This window comes from Trichosurus vulpecula, chromosome 4 (assembly GCF_011100635.1).
Source record: "Trichosurus vulpecula isolate mTriVul1 chromosome 4, mTriVul1.pri, whole genome shotgun sequence".
Taxonomy (NCBI): domain Eukaryota; kingdom Metazoa; phylum Chordata; class Mammalia; order Diprotodontia; family Phalangeridae; genus Trichosurus; species Trichosurus vulpecula.
In genome coordinates, this window is record NC_050576.1 from 390,174,541 (window position 1) to 390,190,506 (window position 15,966).

At 37.6% G+C, this 15,966-nt stretch overlaps 1 pseudogene; it reads right to left on the minus strand.

The window, feature by feature from the left end:
- Positions 1 to 1,853: 1,853 nt before the first annotated feature.
- On the minus strand, positions 1,854 to 2,459 carry LOC118845541 (annotated as a pseudogene).
- Positions 2,460 to 15,966: the final 13,507 nt, after the last annotated feature.

Sequence of the window (15,966 nt, forward strand, 5' to 3'; positions counted from 1 at the left end):
CTTAGAACAATGACTCTGATGAGGGTGTGAGCAAGCAGTTCAAAATATTTGTCAGTTGCAGAATTTTAACGGCTGGGAGATTTGACAGATATTTTTTCTCTTACAAAATAGTTGAATTAATTGGAGGCATCTTATGAATATTGCTCCTTTTTTTTTTTGGATGGATAAATCAGGGAGTTTTTTATACTTGGCCCTGGAAAGAATAATCCTCTCTATAGTCATTTCCTCTAAACGAGGACAGCAAGGGAAATGATGCCATTTTTTTAAGATATGGAAATGGTGGGTTGGATTTGTTTCTTTTCCCATAACTAGCCTGCTTAGGATGCAGTTAGATCCCGCCTTTCAGGCAGAACTCCATCTGAATGGCCTCACATTCTAGCTATGGCCTGCACTTCAAGCCCCCTATACAGGACTAAGCAGGTCAGTTGATGAAGTTTAAGTGGGAGATTGGGAGTGACTCCACATGCTGTCCGGATAAATAGGCTGGAAAGGTTCTCAAAGATGATGGAAAGAGTTACAATGACCACCATGTAGCCACAATCTGCTAGCGGCTACTGTGGGGGTGAAAGACCAACACAAGACCAACAACAGGAAGGCTGCTAGCACAGGTTCTTTGGTCTGCTTTTCTAAGGAAAGCAACTTTAAGGGGTTAATAATCTCAGTTTAATCAAACATACATGTATCATTCATTTAGTTCAGGGGGAAAGGATCCATGGCTGTTTATTTTGGATTTTGTTAAGCCAAGGATCCTGGAGGGGTGGATTATGTAATGGTAAGCAAAATGGGACTTTTCACTGTTCTTTGTTTGAATGGGGCAGGTACTGTGGGATCTTTTTTGTCTTGGAGTGTTTCTCAGCACTAAGACAATCTCGAGTCTTTGAATTGTGTTTGATGTGGTGCTGGTGGTTGGAGCTTTCCCACATTCTTGGTGTTGGTGATTTCTCACACTCTAAATAGTGAGCCTTGAGTCCCCAGGGCTCCAAGACCAGAATATAAGATCCGAGGTTGGCATTTGACTTTTGGGGCTCGCTCATGGAAGGAGTGTTGAGGCTCTGGGCAAGCTGTTGTAACTGCCCCTCAGCTTTGCTAACCCAGACCCATTGGTTATTCCCTGTTAACTATGTATTGTGATTTGATCAGACAAGGTCTGTCTGTTGATGTTTGTAATTTCTGTTTGTATTTGCCTTGAAGTTCAGGAGGCTGATCTTTTTCCCCTGAACTAAGTGAATGATATATGTATATTTAACTAAACTGAGACTGTTAACCCCTTAAAATTGCTTTCCTTAGAAAAGCAGATCAAAGAATCTGTGCTAGCAGCCTTCTTGTTGTTGGTCTTGTGTTGGTCTTTCATCCCCACAATAGCTGCTAGTCACATTGTTGCTACACACCACCATGTTAGGTGGGCAAAAGATGATGATGATGATTATACTTTCTATCAAAAGGAGTTTTCGTATGGCTTTTAGTACATGAGGTAGATAAGATTGATTATGAGCCCATGGGGATAATAGTGAAATTGTATTTAGGGTATCTGGGATCAGAGCAGTAATGGCATTTCTACCCTGGCAAAAGTTAGGATATTCCTGAAAGCCTCTATCCTTTTTGGTTGTTTCTCTACTCCACCTAGTCATTCACCTTCCTCACCTAGCTATTCCCCAATACCTGATTGTTCAGAGACATCCAAGTTTGTTCGGGTTTTTTTGCAGTCAAAAATATATATTCTTTTCACATAACTATCACATAAATTGAAACTAAATGTGGGGGGGGCACCTAAGAGGACGAAAACAAATTCAGGTACAGAGGAGAGAAGTACTCTTTGTCTACAACTTTCAACATCTTTAAAAATTAGATTTTTGTCAAGTGTCTTTTCCAGAATAGATAGAATAGACCAGGGAATATGGGTTTAGTTGAGTTTTCAAGGCTTTAGAAAACTCCATTTCCAGCAGTTCATGGAGTGACATTCCATCATGAGCATACACCCAGTTCTTACCCGCCCAGTTGTAGCGTTTGGGACCACTGGATGGAGAAGACAATCAGATCTGCTTGTTGGGGGTCTGTTTGTTGATCACATAGGTTCCCAGGTCTCCACCCAGTTTTACTGTTAGAACACCATTCCCAAATGAAACATTGTAATCCTTGGATGTGAAAGGCTTGTCTCCAAGATCTTCAAAAAAATGAGTCCAGGGTTTCCTCCGAAAATTTTTCATAAGTGGCTTCATCTAGTGAGTTTTTGTCACCCAATGTTCCTGTTTTCCTCAAATTCATCAGATGAACACTCTACTTTTTTAACTTTGGAATCTGGCCTCTGAAGCCCTGGAACTGAGAACTCCACTGTCCTGGAGACCAGGAAGCCACAGCTCTAGCCCCTGCTCCCAAAGCCAGAGGGCCTACCTAGGCTGGAGGGCTGCTGCAGGCCTCTGTGGTGCCGCCCGTGCTAGCGCTCCCAGCCTGGGCCTCTACATGTTCCTTGCAAGCCTGACAGCACAGCTCCAACATCCAAGTTTTTATATCCAGATTTGAGGAACTGTTGAAATCAGTTGCTCTAGGGTAAGGGTAAGGGCCAAGGTTTCCCTGAGCCTAGGGTGTCTTTAACTGCAGGACTGAAGGGGAGACCAAGGACAATATGCCTGAATTACTGTGGCTTGGAAAGGAAATGGAGTCACTAAACATTAGGAGTTACTAGCTATGGTTAACCAGGTTACTATTACACCGCACATATTCCTATTTTATTTGAGAGGGATTTTTTGGGTGGGGTGGAGGAGACCACTAAAAGAAGAAGTACCTTTGCCCATGTGAAGGTGAGTGGAAGACCCCCTGTTTTGATCCCAGTTGTAGTGGCTGCCCAGGGGAATGTATTGTAGACATAGATATTATGAGTTCTTGGGACTCAGTACCTAGATGAGGCTTGTGTTAGTTTCTATGTTAGTTATCATGGGCAGAACTAAGTGGAAGCTTTTGTAGCTGCCTAAACCATCCCATGTAGTGAAAACTAAACAATATTAAACGAAAGGTTGAAGAAGGGGAGTGTGTCAAAGACATTTCCTTCTTACTAATTCGATGAAGATGAAGTACTTCTTTATACAAATTGCTTGCGTAATACCCTTTTTTGTCCTATGAGGCAACTAGATGGCTCAGTGGATAGAGCACTGGGTTTGGAGTTAGGAACACCTGAGTTCAGATTCAGCCTTGAACACTCACTAGCTATGTGCCCTGGACAAGTCACTTAACTACCTAAGACTTAATCCAATGGAGAAGAAAATGGCAAACTATTCCACTATCTTTGCCAGGAAAACCTCATATGGGATCATGAAGAGTTGGACACAATTTAAAGACTGAACAACAAATGGCTAGTGAAGAAGGCAGATGGTATCTGGTAACTTACAAATACAAACAGTGTCTGTATACCCAGGACGTAGAACAGATTATTTAATACTGAATAAAGTTGTTAATGCTGTCTGCTGCAACTGTTCCTGACCTTGTCAAGCATAGTGGGCCAGATAGCACACACTCTGAGTTAGCAGTATGGGGTTATTGATCTTAACAATACCATCTCCGTTCTGAGATAAGACTTCTATCTGGGAAGACTCATTTAAATTCTCCTTCATGTTGCCACGAGTTATTATGAAGATAATTGGTGGGTGAAAAGGTCCCTACTTTGTGATATTCACCATTGAATTAATAACATAATGTTAACTAGATCAGATAGAGTCATGCTGACAGAGGGCCTAGATCAAATGTGGCTCATATGAGAAATAAGGTGTAGGAAACTGACCCTAAGAAAAAAAAATTCAGAGGCCAACCCTCTCAACTAAGTTTTGGAGAACATGCTTAGTTGAAGGAGAGAACTCAGTTTGTTCTGGATTTAGATGATGATAATAATAATGACTGGTATTTATTTTACTTTGACCTTTGCAAATTATTTTACAAATATTAACTCATTTGATACTCACAACAACCCTGGGAAGTAAGTGTTATTATTATCCCCAATTTGCAAATGAAGAAACTGAGGTTAAGGGTGATTGCCCAGGGTCACAGAGCTAGTAAGTGTCTGAAATTAGACTTGAACTCAGGACTTCCTAACTCTAGGTCCAGAATTCTATCCATTGGGTCACATAGCTAATATTTGCTACCCTTAAGAATAAAAAAGAAAACTAAGAGTGTTATTGGACTCTTCAGGTTAAGGAGAACCCATATTCCCACCTAATTTTTATGGCCTGTATTTGTCAACTTACTTATAATTCTGCCTCTTTTGAGTGAGGGCCAGAACAGGCACCCAGCAGTCTCCCTTTGAGCCCTTAAGATCTTGTGGTGCTTCATGTTCTCAGATGTTTCTGTCTATAATGACAAAACTGAGTAAAGCCTTCGGTAGGCACCAGGGATAGCCATAAGCTTCCTGAAGTAATCATCCATTACACTACATTTGAAAAGCTGGTGCTTCTGTATTCTTGGGCTCTGGCTGCTACTGAAAGGATGTCACAGGAACATGCTATGATCTTTCGTCCTGTTGCCTATTGTTCTCTGGGTAATGTAAGATGGATCCAGTGACAAGATGGGCAGGGCAAAAAGGACTTCTGTTGTTCAATGGAAATGTTACTGGTGAGGTTGCACTCACCTGGACACTTCAGATTTTAGTAGTGCCCTTCATGAACAAACTGGTGTTTCCAGAAGCTAAACCTGCCAGGCACTGCGCCAGTGAAGACATCTAGGTGATGCAATGGGTAGAACACTAGGCCTGGAGTCAGGAAGACCTGAGTATAAATCCCAACCCTAGATGCTTGCTGTTATGACCCTGAGCCTGTCATTTAACCTCTCCCTCTTTCTGTTCCTTTAAATATATGATAGAGATTAATAAATAGCACCTACCTCACAGAGTTGTTGTGAAGATCAAATAAGATATTTGTAAAGCCTTTAGCCCAGTACCTGGCACATGGTAAGCACTTAATGAATGCTTGTTTCCTTCCTTCCTGTGCTGGCTCCTCTGCTAGACCATTGGACTACTGCCTATGAAGACTTAGCCTTTGAGGAACATTGCTTCACTTGGTTTACTATTGGTCCTGTCCATTATGAGGATAGGATAGGCTGCTGTCCCTCAGTAGCCATTGATCTGATAGCTAGGAACATCCTAAGGAAACCTTATCACAAATCTTACTAGTGAGGCCAAGCTGAAGGTTATATGACTGGTTTGTGAGGGAGCCTTAACGGATAGAGATGATAACATTTTTATTTATACTGATTCCTGTAGGTATGGGTTTAGCTGAGAGTTCTGGGGCCAGGAGAAAAATAATTGGGCAAAAAAGGCTCTCCACTTTGGGACCAGGAACAATGGAGAATTTTCACTGATGCCTACTATTGGATATGGCTATTTGTGAGACATCTTAGTGTCCATCAGAGGCATTATATGCCTTCTGTTAAAGTGAATAACCAGTTTGATGCCTTCAAAAAGTCAGCAAAGATTGCGGAATAGGTCCATTATCAGTGTGGACTTGAAAGATATGATGACATTTTGTAGTATGTACAGAACCATATTATTCCCTTAACCAAGAATCATTCCTCTATTTGTGCTTAATGATTCTCCTTCTGCTAATTAGTATGTCATAATGCCACATAATTTTCAACTTGCCTCTGATGGGCAAATCATTCATATTTTCCTTCTTATGTTGAAAGGCAAAAAGTTTGCCCTAGATTGCTGGGTCAGTTAAATATATTACTGGGGCAGCCATTATCAAGTCCCTTGCAGACCACATCTCTCTTCAACGAATTTTTGTACATCTTGGTCCATTTGGCCAATTCTATTTTTAAGGAGTCCTTCTCTTCAGTGGATTTTTGTACCCCTTTTACCATTTGGCCTATTCTGTTTTGTTTTATCACCTCTGATGAGAATAACCATGTTACTGTAAAAAAAAAAAAAGGTCCAAGATCATAACTGTCAGTATTTCATTCACTGTGTTTTCCATCCCCAGGCAACTGGTATCATGAAATGTAATGGACGACAGCTTCATCATCATACTCTTGATCATTAAAGTTGTGTATCATCTCCCAGAGATGATATCTTTGTAAAGTCAGTGCTACCCCAAGAAGCAGGAAGTCTCTTTACCTGAAAAGTTTCTTGTATGCAGTCTTCAAGAGTCTTGCCTGATGAGAATGAAACACTTTTTAATGTAGTCTCAACTGTTCCTCTGTGGCCCTTTCTTATTACATCTTCTTTGCAGAGTCAACTGAGCCTCAAGGTTTCTCCTCTTCACAGGGTTCTATACAACCAGGGAAAGTAGTTCAAGGCCCCTTTAATTGACAGGTTTCTTTTCCTATGGGATAGTTTGGACAGCTCCTTCCTAGAAAAGGTTTAGGAGACCAAAGAATAAAAATCCAGAACCAGGAGAATGTTGTACACAGTAAAAGCAATATTGGATAACGATCAGCTGTGAATGACTTAGCTATTCTCAACGATAAAACAATAAAAGACAATTCTGAAAGACTCATGATGAAGAATGCTGTCTACCACCAGCAAAAGAACTGATGGAGTCTAAGTGCAGATCAAAGCATACTTTTTTTAGAAACTTCGTTTTTCTTGTTTGTTTGTTTTTTTAGTCTGTATTTTCTTTAGCAACCTGACATATATGGAAATATGTTTTGGATGACTACACATGTAGAACCTACCTCAAATTGTTTGCCTAAGTGAGGGGGAGGGAGAGAATTTGGAACTCAAAATTTTTTTAAAAATCAATGTTAAAAAATTTACATTTAATTGGAAAAATATTTTTTTAAATTGTGTAGGAGGGGAATGAAACTTATTTTTTTACAACAATGATGAGTGGGAGTTCCCTTGGAAAAAAGGGAATCCTTTGTACAACTTGGTAGTAATTTTGATTCCTTTGCTAGAGATAAAGGGTTATCATCATCCAGTCCCTGAGAAGGAGGGTTGTCCTTCATTAGAGTCCTAAAAAGGAACCAAAATTTGACACTATTCTCTTGATAGGCTCCTAGAAAAGGAAAGGTTTTGGCAGGAATGGTTGGAATGATGTTGTTTTAATGCTTAGTTCTTGTTGAGTTTTAATTGTATTTTATGGTCCATTGGTGTTTATGATATTTTGAACCTTGAATCTATTGGACTGGCCTAACTTAGGCCTGACCTAGAATATATTCATATCAATGTACACATACATACATATAGTGTATATATATATACACATAATTTAATATACATATACAACTTGTATACTATATGTAAATGTGTATTTATATATGTATATGCACATATATATATATATATATATATATATATATAAGGAAATCTTTGCTTTTCAATGTCTCAAATTCTTTCATATTTACTGGGGGAAACCTTAAAAAGAAACTGTGATAAGTCATTTGAAGGAGAAAAGTAAATTAGCTTCCCGTAGGAGTAGAGTAATAATGTTACTGGTTCATCATCTTTAAAGATGCTCCACCCCAGTTAATTATACTTAAGCATAGATTGTCCCTTCTGCTTATAAAACTTTCCTTCATTCATATTAAGGATAGGAATACTTAAAAGGTATTTTGAATTTTAAAATAACTTTCACTTTTCTCCTTGGCATTTTGCACAGCTACCTCAATTACTGATTTTATACACATGAATGAATTGATAGGCCATTTCTTCCTCTAAATATGTGTTGTGTTGTCTCTGCAGCTTTAGGTTTTGTATTACTTCTGCTTAGTGAAGAAAAACATTTCCTCTTTGTAAGTTTTTGAAAGAGAATATAGTCACACAAATGAGTGAGCCAGTCACCTAGGAAGTATCAGCCTTGAAGTTTGTACACACCAATGATATAACTTATAATTTTAGAGGACTGTCTGAAATTCAGGTTAACTGCCTTGTTCATAACTTGTAAATGTCAGAGGCAGAACTTGAATCCTTGACTCCAAAGTCCAACAACCCAAACTCTCAAGTTTGTATATGGAAACTGAATCCCAAAGCCCATTGGTATGGGTGTCTTTCCTCATTCATGGAGTTCCAAGACTCTGGGAAGAAGTCAACATGATGGAGACTGCCAGCTCCTCTCATATCAGTCTCTTCCCAGAATTTTTCCCTTCAGTAACCTGAAGTGGGAGTTGACATCTTCCACTTTCTCTCTCAAACATGGAAGCCAGGGCCACCAGAAGTGACTGAAGAGCCTGAAGAGACACAAGAGCCCAAAGAGCCTGAGGAGACTCAAAAAGACTTGAAGAGGTTGGAGGTCTTTGGGAATCAGAATACACACACATACATACACGCATACGCACATTTATATATTACTACATTTGCAAATTTATTCTTATTGTATATTACACTATAATGTTATAATTATATAATATATTACATGTAATATATTATAAGTAAGTTATAATATATTACATGTAATATATTATAAGTAAATTATAATATATTACTATATTGTTACAATTTATACAATTATAATAGTATGTTATTAATATTACTCTATGTAATACAGAATATTATATTAGTATATACTATTATGTTATAATATATTTGTGTTATATGTATAATTAAAATAACATAAACACATTTGTAAATGTAGTTCAAATTTATACCTGGTTCATGTGCATAATGTAGAGTGGAAACATTTTTTTTAAAAATTTCTCATGTGTTATTCATATTAACTCCAGTAGAAACTTAGTAAAACTGATACTACTTGTGACTTTTTCTTCTATTACATTGCTCTTAAAGCCTGCATTCTCATTTTTACTGCATTTCTTACTCTTTTGTTTGGAATGCTGTTTTAAATATTTGGGAATACTCAATAACCCCAGTGCTTGATGAAATGATGAGAACATTAATACTCATTGTTTGTTCTGAAATTATTCCCAAAGAGAACAAAAAAGTTCTTGTGTTATGTTTAAAACCTTCTTTAGACATGCATAAGTACTATATAGGAATCCCAGACAACTTTGTTTTGTCTGTACTCACTTTACACAGTTTTGGGTGTACAAATACAATAAAGCATAACTGGGATTCAATCTGGGTATTTGATTTCTCCTATTATCTCATCACATGTAAGATCAGCTGCATTCACAGATGTGAAGGCCAAGATAAATTACCAAAATATCCTGAGAACCTGCCTACTGGCTCTCTATCAATCCTTTTATCCCTCTAATCTGATAACAGGAATTAGAACCTCTTGGTTACTCAAAGCTCTCTGAGGGAAAATTCTGCTAGATTAAATTCAATATTTAAAGGCCCAGTGACATCCATTCTTTAATTGGACTTAAGAGTCAGGAGAGGTTGGTTCAAATCTCAGCTTTGACACTAATTAGTTATGTAACTGTTTTCAGACTCATTTAACCTGTTTGACCTTAGGCAAGTCACCTAATCTCCTTGGGTCTCAGACTTCTCATCAATAAAATGGCTGGACTGAATGAAGCCTAAAGCCCTTTTTTTCTCCTTCTGTCTAGCATTCTTTCCACTGTCCTAGAGGGAACAGAGAATAGGGACTGGACCTGTGATCTCATTTGTGTAGGGGTCTCCCAGGGAGAAAACCTCTACCTATCCAAGTGAGCCTCATCTTAGATACACAGATTATAACAGATTTAGGACTAGACCTGTCTAGTCTATGCTGCTTCCTAAATGTTTGAAACAACCAGTGCAATTGCCTTGAAGCAACTGTATAAACATTTAAGTCATATTTGCCAAAAAAACACACAAACAAAAAAAGAACCCAAACACTCTATGTCCCCCTAGTTCTCTGGTTTTGCTGTTTCCAAATGTCTTTTCTAGTCTCCTAAGTCGGAAAAGATGCTCCAACATTATTTATACTTATCATTCTCACTGAGATACCATAGTACTGAATAAAATAAAATTCTTGAGCCAGAAAAAACATTTGAAGGTGATCCAGGTCAACTCACTAACTGCTGGATGGAATGTCCTACAACATTCTAACAAGACATAATCAAACCTCCATTTGAACACCTGCAATGACAACAAGCTCACTTTTGGCTCTGAGCCCTACCAAATACGTACAATATATCATACAAGTTTAACCAATAGACATTGATAGCTATTCACAGGAAAGTCCCACACTCACCCTATATCCATACATATTCATACAATACCCATTGTCCATACATAAACCAGTGAGGCAAAAGTGTTAAGTGCTATGCTTTCTAGAGTTACCTGAGAGTTTGGAAACTTCTATAATTTAGCTCCACCCCTCCCTACAGGGCAGATGCCACTCATTGCTAGGAATATGTCAATTAAGAGGTACAGCAATTAGAATTTACCACTATACCTCCACCCAGCTCCTCTGAATGTAATATTTCAATGAGTGTCAGTTACACAGCCTTAGCACAATGGAGTTGTTTCCCAGCAGAAGCAAATACACATATTGGAATGTGAAATACATGTTTACTCTATGTAGAGTAAATTAGTAAAAAAGCAACAATACCAAGAGAATACAGTACATAATAAAATACATAAAATATCTACTGTGCAGTTTGAAGCTTGCTGCTCTCCCAAATCCTTTATGTGTCCCCAGACATTGAGCCAATCTGGATCCAGGAGCTATAGGCAACAATCTATTTGAGACCTCCATTGATGAGGCAAAGTAGTGTAATAATTCAATTCTCATGGGACATTTGATTCATGGTCATGTGGTACAGACAACAGAAACTCTGGAACCAAAGTCTCAACTCATTCACAGATGGGAGAACAAAACAGGATCTGATGCAAACTAAACTCAGGAAAGTTGGTGTCTCCCCTACCTCAGCTGTGTAACCACTAGTGGGAACCTCTGATTTCTTTTAGCCACAGAGAGCCTGTCACAGAGCAGAGAGGGTGAAATTGACAGCTAACTCCAGCAAGGAGTCATATCACCATTGAAAATCCTTGTGTCTCTTTATTCTAGTTATTAATTTTTTTTCAATTAACTAAAATCTACTTTCTTTCTTTCCCAAAAAGTTGCAAAGACAAGGGGAGAAAGCTTTTTTAATAAATGTGTATGGTCAAACAAAACAAATTTCTGTATTGGCTATGCTGCCCACCCTACCCTGCCCCCCACCACCACAAATGTCTCAGTCTATACTTTGAGTTCATCACTTCTTTGTCAAGATGTGGGTGCATGTTTCATCATAACTCCTCTGGAATTCATTTGGTCATTGATTTGCTCAGAGTTCTTAAGTCTTTCAAAGCTGTTTTTTGCTGTATATGGGGACTTTATACTTATTGATAGCTTCCTTGGGGTATAAGCCCAGTAACAGACTCACTAGTTTAAAGGATATGAACATTTTAGTCACTTTATTAGCTTAATTACAAGTTGCTTCACAAAATGATTAAGCTATTTCACAGCTCCACCAATAATTAGTGTGTCTCTTATTCCACAAACCCCCTAACATTTAAGTTTGTCATTTTTGTCATCTTTGCCAATCTACAGGGTGTAAGGTGAAACTTTGGGGTTGTTTTGATTTGCATTTCTCTTTTTATTAGTGATTTGCAGCATTCTTTCATGTGGTCATTAATACTTTGCAATTCTTTTTTTGAGAACTGTTTTTTATGTGCTTTGGTAGGTCAGTCCCCAGATATTTTATGCGTTTTGTATTTGGGACAAGATTTCTTTTTCTGTTTTTACTTTATTATTATATAAAAAATGCTGTTGCTCTTTGAGAATTTATTCTGTAGCCTGCAACTTTGCTGAAGCTATTATCTCAATCAATATCCTTGCTGATTCCTTAGAATGGTCCATGTTTACTATCATATCATCAGCAATTAGTGATAATTTTATCTCCTCTTTATCTATCTTTAGGCCTTTGATTTAAGGTTGTAGTATATCCCCACTGCATATGATGTTTGCTTTTGGTTTTAAATAGATGCTTTTATATTAAAAAATGGCCCTCTGTGCCTATACTTTATAGTGATTTTAGCATGAAAAAGTACTGTATTTTGTCAAAGCCTTTTTCCATATCTATTAGGATGATCATGTTGTTTGGGATGTTTTGGTTTTGAATATGATTATATTCATTGTTTTCTTAATGTTGAACCATCCTTGCATCCATGGTATGAATACCACCTGGTCATAATGAATGATATGGGATTTTGCTTATCATTTTTCCTGCTTTTATCTGGTCATTTCTTTCCCTCTTTTTTACCTTCTCAATTATCAAGCAGGTTCCCTTTGTTTTCTTTCCCTTCAACTAGTCTTGTTGATCAGTAATGGGGTTTTTTTGTGTTTTTTTTTACTTAATTTTCCCCCTCCCTTTACGTTGAGGATTTCTCTCACTCTTTTCGTTATCCATCCCCTCTTTTTGTCTAGACCCTCATTCTCTAGGTCATGACTCCTATTATTATTATTTGTGTTTGTTGTTTCAGTAATTTGGGGTTTTTTTTTGTTGGTTTTTTTTGGTGGTTTGTTTTGATTTTTTTTTTTTGCAAAGATACTGGGGTGGTTTGCCATTTTCTTCTCCAGCTCATTTTCACAAATGAGTAAACTAAGGTAAACGGGCTTAGGTGACTTGCCCAGGGTCACACAGCTAATACATATATGAGACCAGATTTCAACTCAGGTCTTCCTCAATACAGGCCCAGTAGTCTCTCCAATGTGCCACCATCTGCTCTCTCTCTATTATTTGCATTTCTCATGTAATTAAAACTTCTGAAATATCCTTTCTGGGCTCTCCCTTCTAGGCTATTTCTGCCATTGTCTTATAAAACTTCCCCCTCAGTTTCTCCTTTTCAATTGTGCCTCACTCCCAGAACAATGACAATTCCTGCAAGTGACAGACAAAACATTGCCCCATGGTAGTACTTTGTTCAAGTCCCTTAGCCCATCACTGATCTGTACCCTCCCCCGGTTACTTTTTTTCCCTAATTGCCTCAAAATCTCCTCCATGCCCTCCCACTCCTCTAGGTGCCATTTGCCCCAGAGAGTTCCAACCCCACCCCACTTCCCTCCCAGGTAGGACAAGTGCTCTTTTAATCACCAAATCCCCCAGACAGCAACCAGCACAAGGTCTCCATATCCCTTCATAGATTGAAGAGATTTCAGAGCCCTTTAAAAGCAAGAACTGTTTTTTAAATTTTATTTTGCCTTTCTTTATATCCCAGTGTTTAGCTCAGTACCTGGCATATAGTAGGTGCTTAATAAATGCTTATTGACTTGATTTGTAAACTTGGATGGGGGAAAACTGCGTATTTATTTTCACTACCTTTTTAAAAAAATTTTCCTTTACATTGTCTTTTCTTCGTCTTGGTCCAGGGGTGTGAGAGAAAACAATTCAGGATTGATGATTATTGCCTGGGATTCAGAGTATTCTGAGGGGTTCATGAGTATAAGAAGTTAGAAAGCGTATGAGAAGAGATCTAAAACAAAGAACAGTTTGTTAACAGTAAAATAGGGACTCTGCAAAGATAGCTGCACATGTATATATATATATATATATATATATATATATATATATATAGTATACATATGTATATATTTATATATGTATATATATGCATATTGTTTTATATATATATATATATATGTTTGTGTGTGTGTTATGCATTTAAGAACATTCTGAGGAAAGGTCCATAAGCTTCCCCAGAATGGACCCTCTGTCTCCCAAAAAGGTCCAGAACCCTTGATTTAGATGAGAGGAGAGATGGTGACTTGAAGATAGAAGAAAAGGTTTGGGAGTGTATCCACTTATCATGATTATTTAACTTATTCCAGAATCATTTAGCAGAATTTAAGGAAGTGTGAAAAGTGGCAGGGGGTAATCTAGGGTTGAGGTTAGGCAAGATGTAGAACAAGAGGATAAAAGATTTGAAGATAGCGTATGGTTGAAAAGTTGAAGTGCAGGGTCATGATTTTGAAGGGAGAAAGATGTGGTTAGAGCAGGGGTGATGACCTGGGGAAGGTGATAGAGGGGTGGTGAATGGATGTCATAATAAGAATGAAGAATAGATTTGGGAGGAGTCAGTTAGGAAATGGCACAGAAGGATGGTAGGTAATGGTCTGAGAGAGGAACAACAGAGTTCTGTATCATTAAGGTAACCAACCCAATTATGGATGTTGGAGATCAAATATATTCCTCTGTTTGGCTAAGGTGGTATGAAGGTTTAGCACATAGGAACAGAGGAGATGGATGGATTGAGGGGCCAAATTTTATGAGGAGATAACATTTATATTGAATTCCCCAAATATAAGGGCAATGTTGGAGATGAGATGAAGGTTGTGCCCCAGGTGATAATTTCCTTGAAAAAAGAGTGAAAATAACCTGAGGTTGGCCAATGAGAGCAACTGAGATCTAAATAAAGTCATACAAACTGATGGAATGAATCTCAAAGGAAGAAAGGTTTCTGAATGATTACAGAAGTGACAATATCTGGATAGGGAACTGAGAAATAACTGTCTTTTCTTCCTCTTGGCCCAGTGTACTGGGAGAAAACATGAGAGAAAACAATTCGGGATTGCTAATTGTTGCCTGAGATTCAGAGTGTTTTCAGGGGTTCATGAGTATAAGAAGATAGAGTGTGAGAAAAAGAGATCTAAAACAAAGAACAGTTTATTAATAGCAAAATAGGGATTCTGTAGAGATAGCTTAGTAATTTTTTCACCTATGCTTATTTCACTTATTTATTTGTCAAGTCTTATTGCTATAGCTAGAATTTCTCAAATTCTGTGTAACAGTAGTGGTGGGAGTAGAAAGTCTTGTCTCGTAACTGTTCTTTCTGGGAAAGCCTCTCCCACTGCATTCCATATAATCCTCCTCTTGGTTTCAAATAATACTTGTTAACATGTAAAGAAAAAAATCCTTCCATTACAATAATTTTTGATAGGTTTTTTAAAAAAATGAATGGCTTGCATTTTATCAGTCTTTTTTCTGCATCTATTGACTTAAAAGTGTTTTCATAGCATTACATCTTGATATGATTTATTATGTTATTGAGAAAAGGAAAGAGGAGAATGTCCATTAAAATCTATCCTCAAATCTTCCACCATATTTTACTGAGCCTTCACATGTAAAACTTAGGTGTACCCTTCATGATCATCTAGGCAATGGCCAACAGAGTGCCTGAAAAAATGGAATACCACCAAAAAAAATACAATTTAGCTTGTGAGATAAAAAGGTATTTAATTTGAACTGTCAGCAATTCTAAGGCATAAGGTAAATTCTTACCTCAAAGATGAATTTCTAAGCCAAGTACAAGCTAAAACCAATATAGCACATCACTATGGGGGAGATACAGACACATCTATTAAAGATGACTTCTAAGATGAAGATAGAATTCCTAAAAATAATTTTTAAAATATAAAATATAATTATTCCTGAAAAGAGAGAAGCAATGGGGCCACATAGATTTTCCAGCTCCTAGCAGAGAGTCAAAAAATAGAAAAGGAAAGAGAAAACGCTGCTGGTAGTATCTCAGTTTCCCAAAAGCATAGCCTTCTACCCATCATTACCTACAGAGAAATTGAAGAATCATAATGTTCCATACTACTTCATATTCCAAAACAGAAGAGGAGTATGGAAGAAAAAAGACTTTGTGTCTTGAATCCCAATTACTACTGCTGGTCACATTAGACCAATTGTCCCAAACCTTCCCCTCAGATCCTCACATAAAGATGAGGTAATATCTTCTTTTTTTTTTAACTTTCCAAACTCTATAGGTCTAAAGATCAATGGAAATGAAGTCCCCTTTCCAAGGAAGGTCTCAATTTTGAATGAAAGGGGGTCCTGTCCAATTAATAAACAGAAAATTGACCCCTTAATCTATGACCCATTGGTAATAGCCTACCTTGAGACTTATTGCCTTTGCTTAAGCTGAGCAAGGGAGGAGTGAATAATATATCCCATCTCTCCCAATTTCAAATAGGCAGAAAGTAATTTGCAGTTACTTTATTACAATATTGCCAAAGATAGATGAGCAGGCAGACTAAGAACAATACTATTTTCCTAATACTGGCACCTCTTTGCATTCCTGGTATAAATTCTACTATGTCATCCTGGCTAATATTTTAA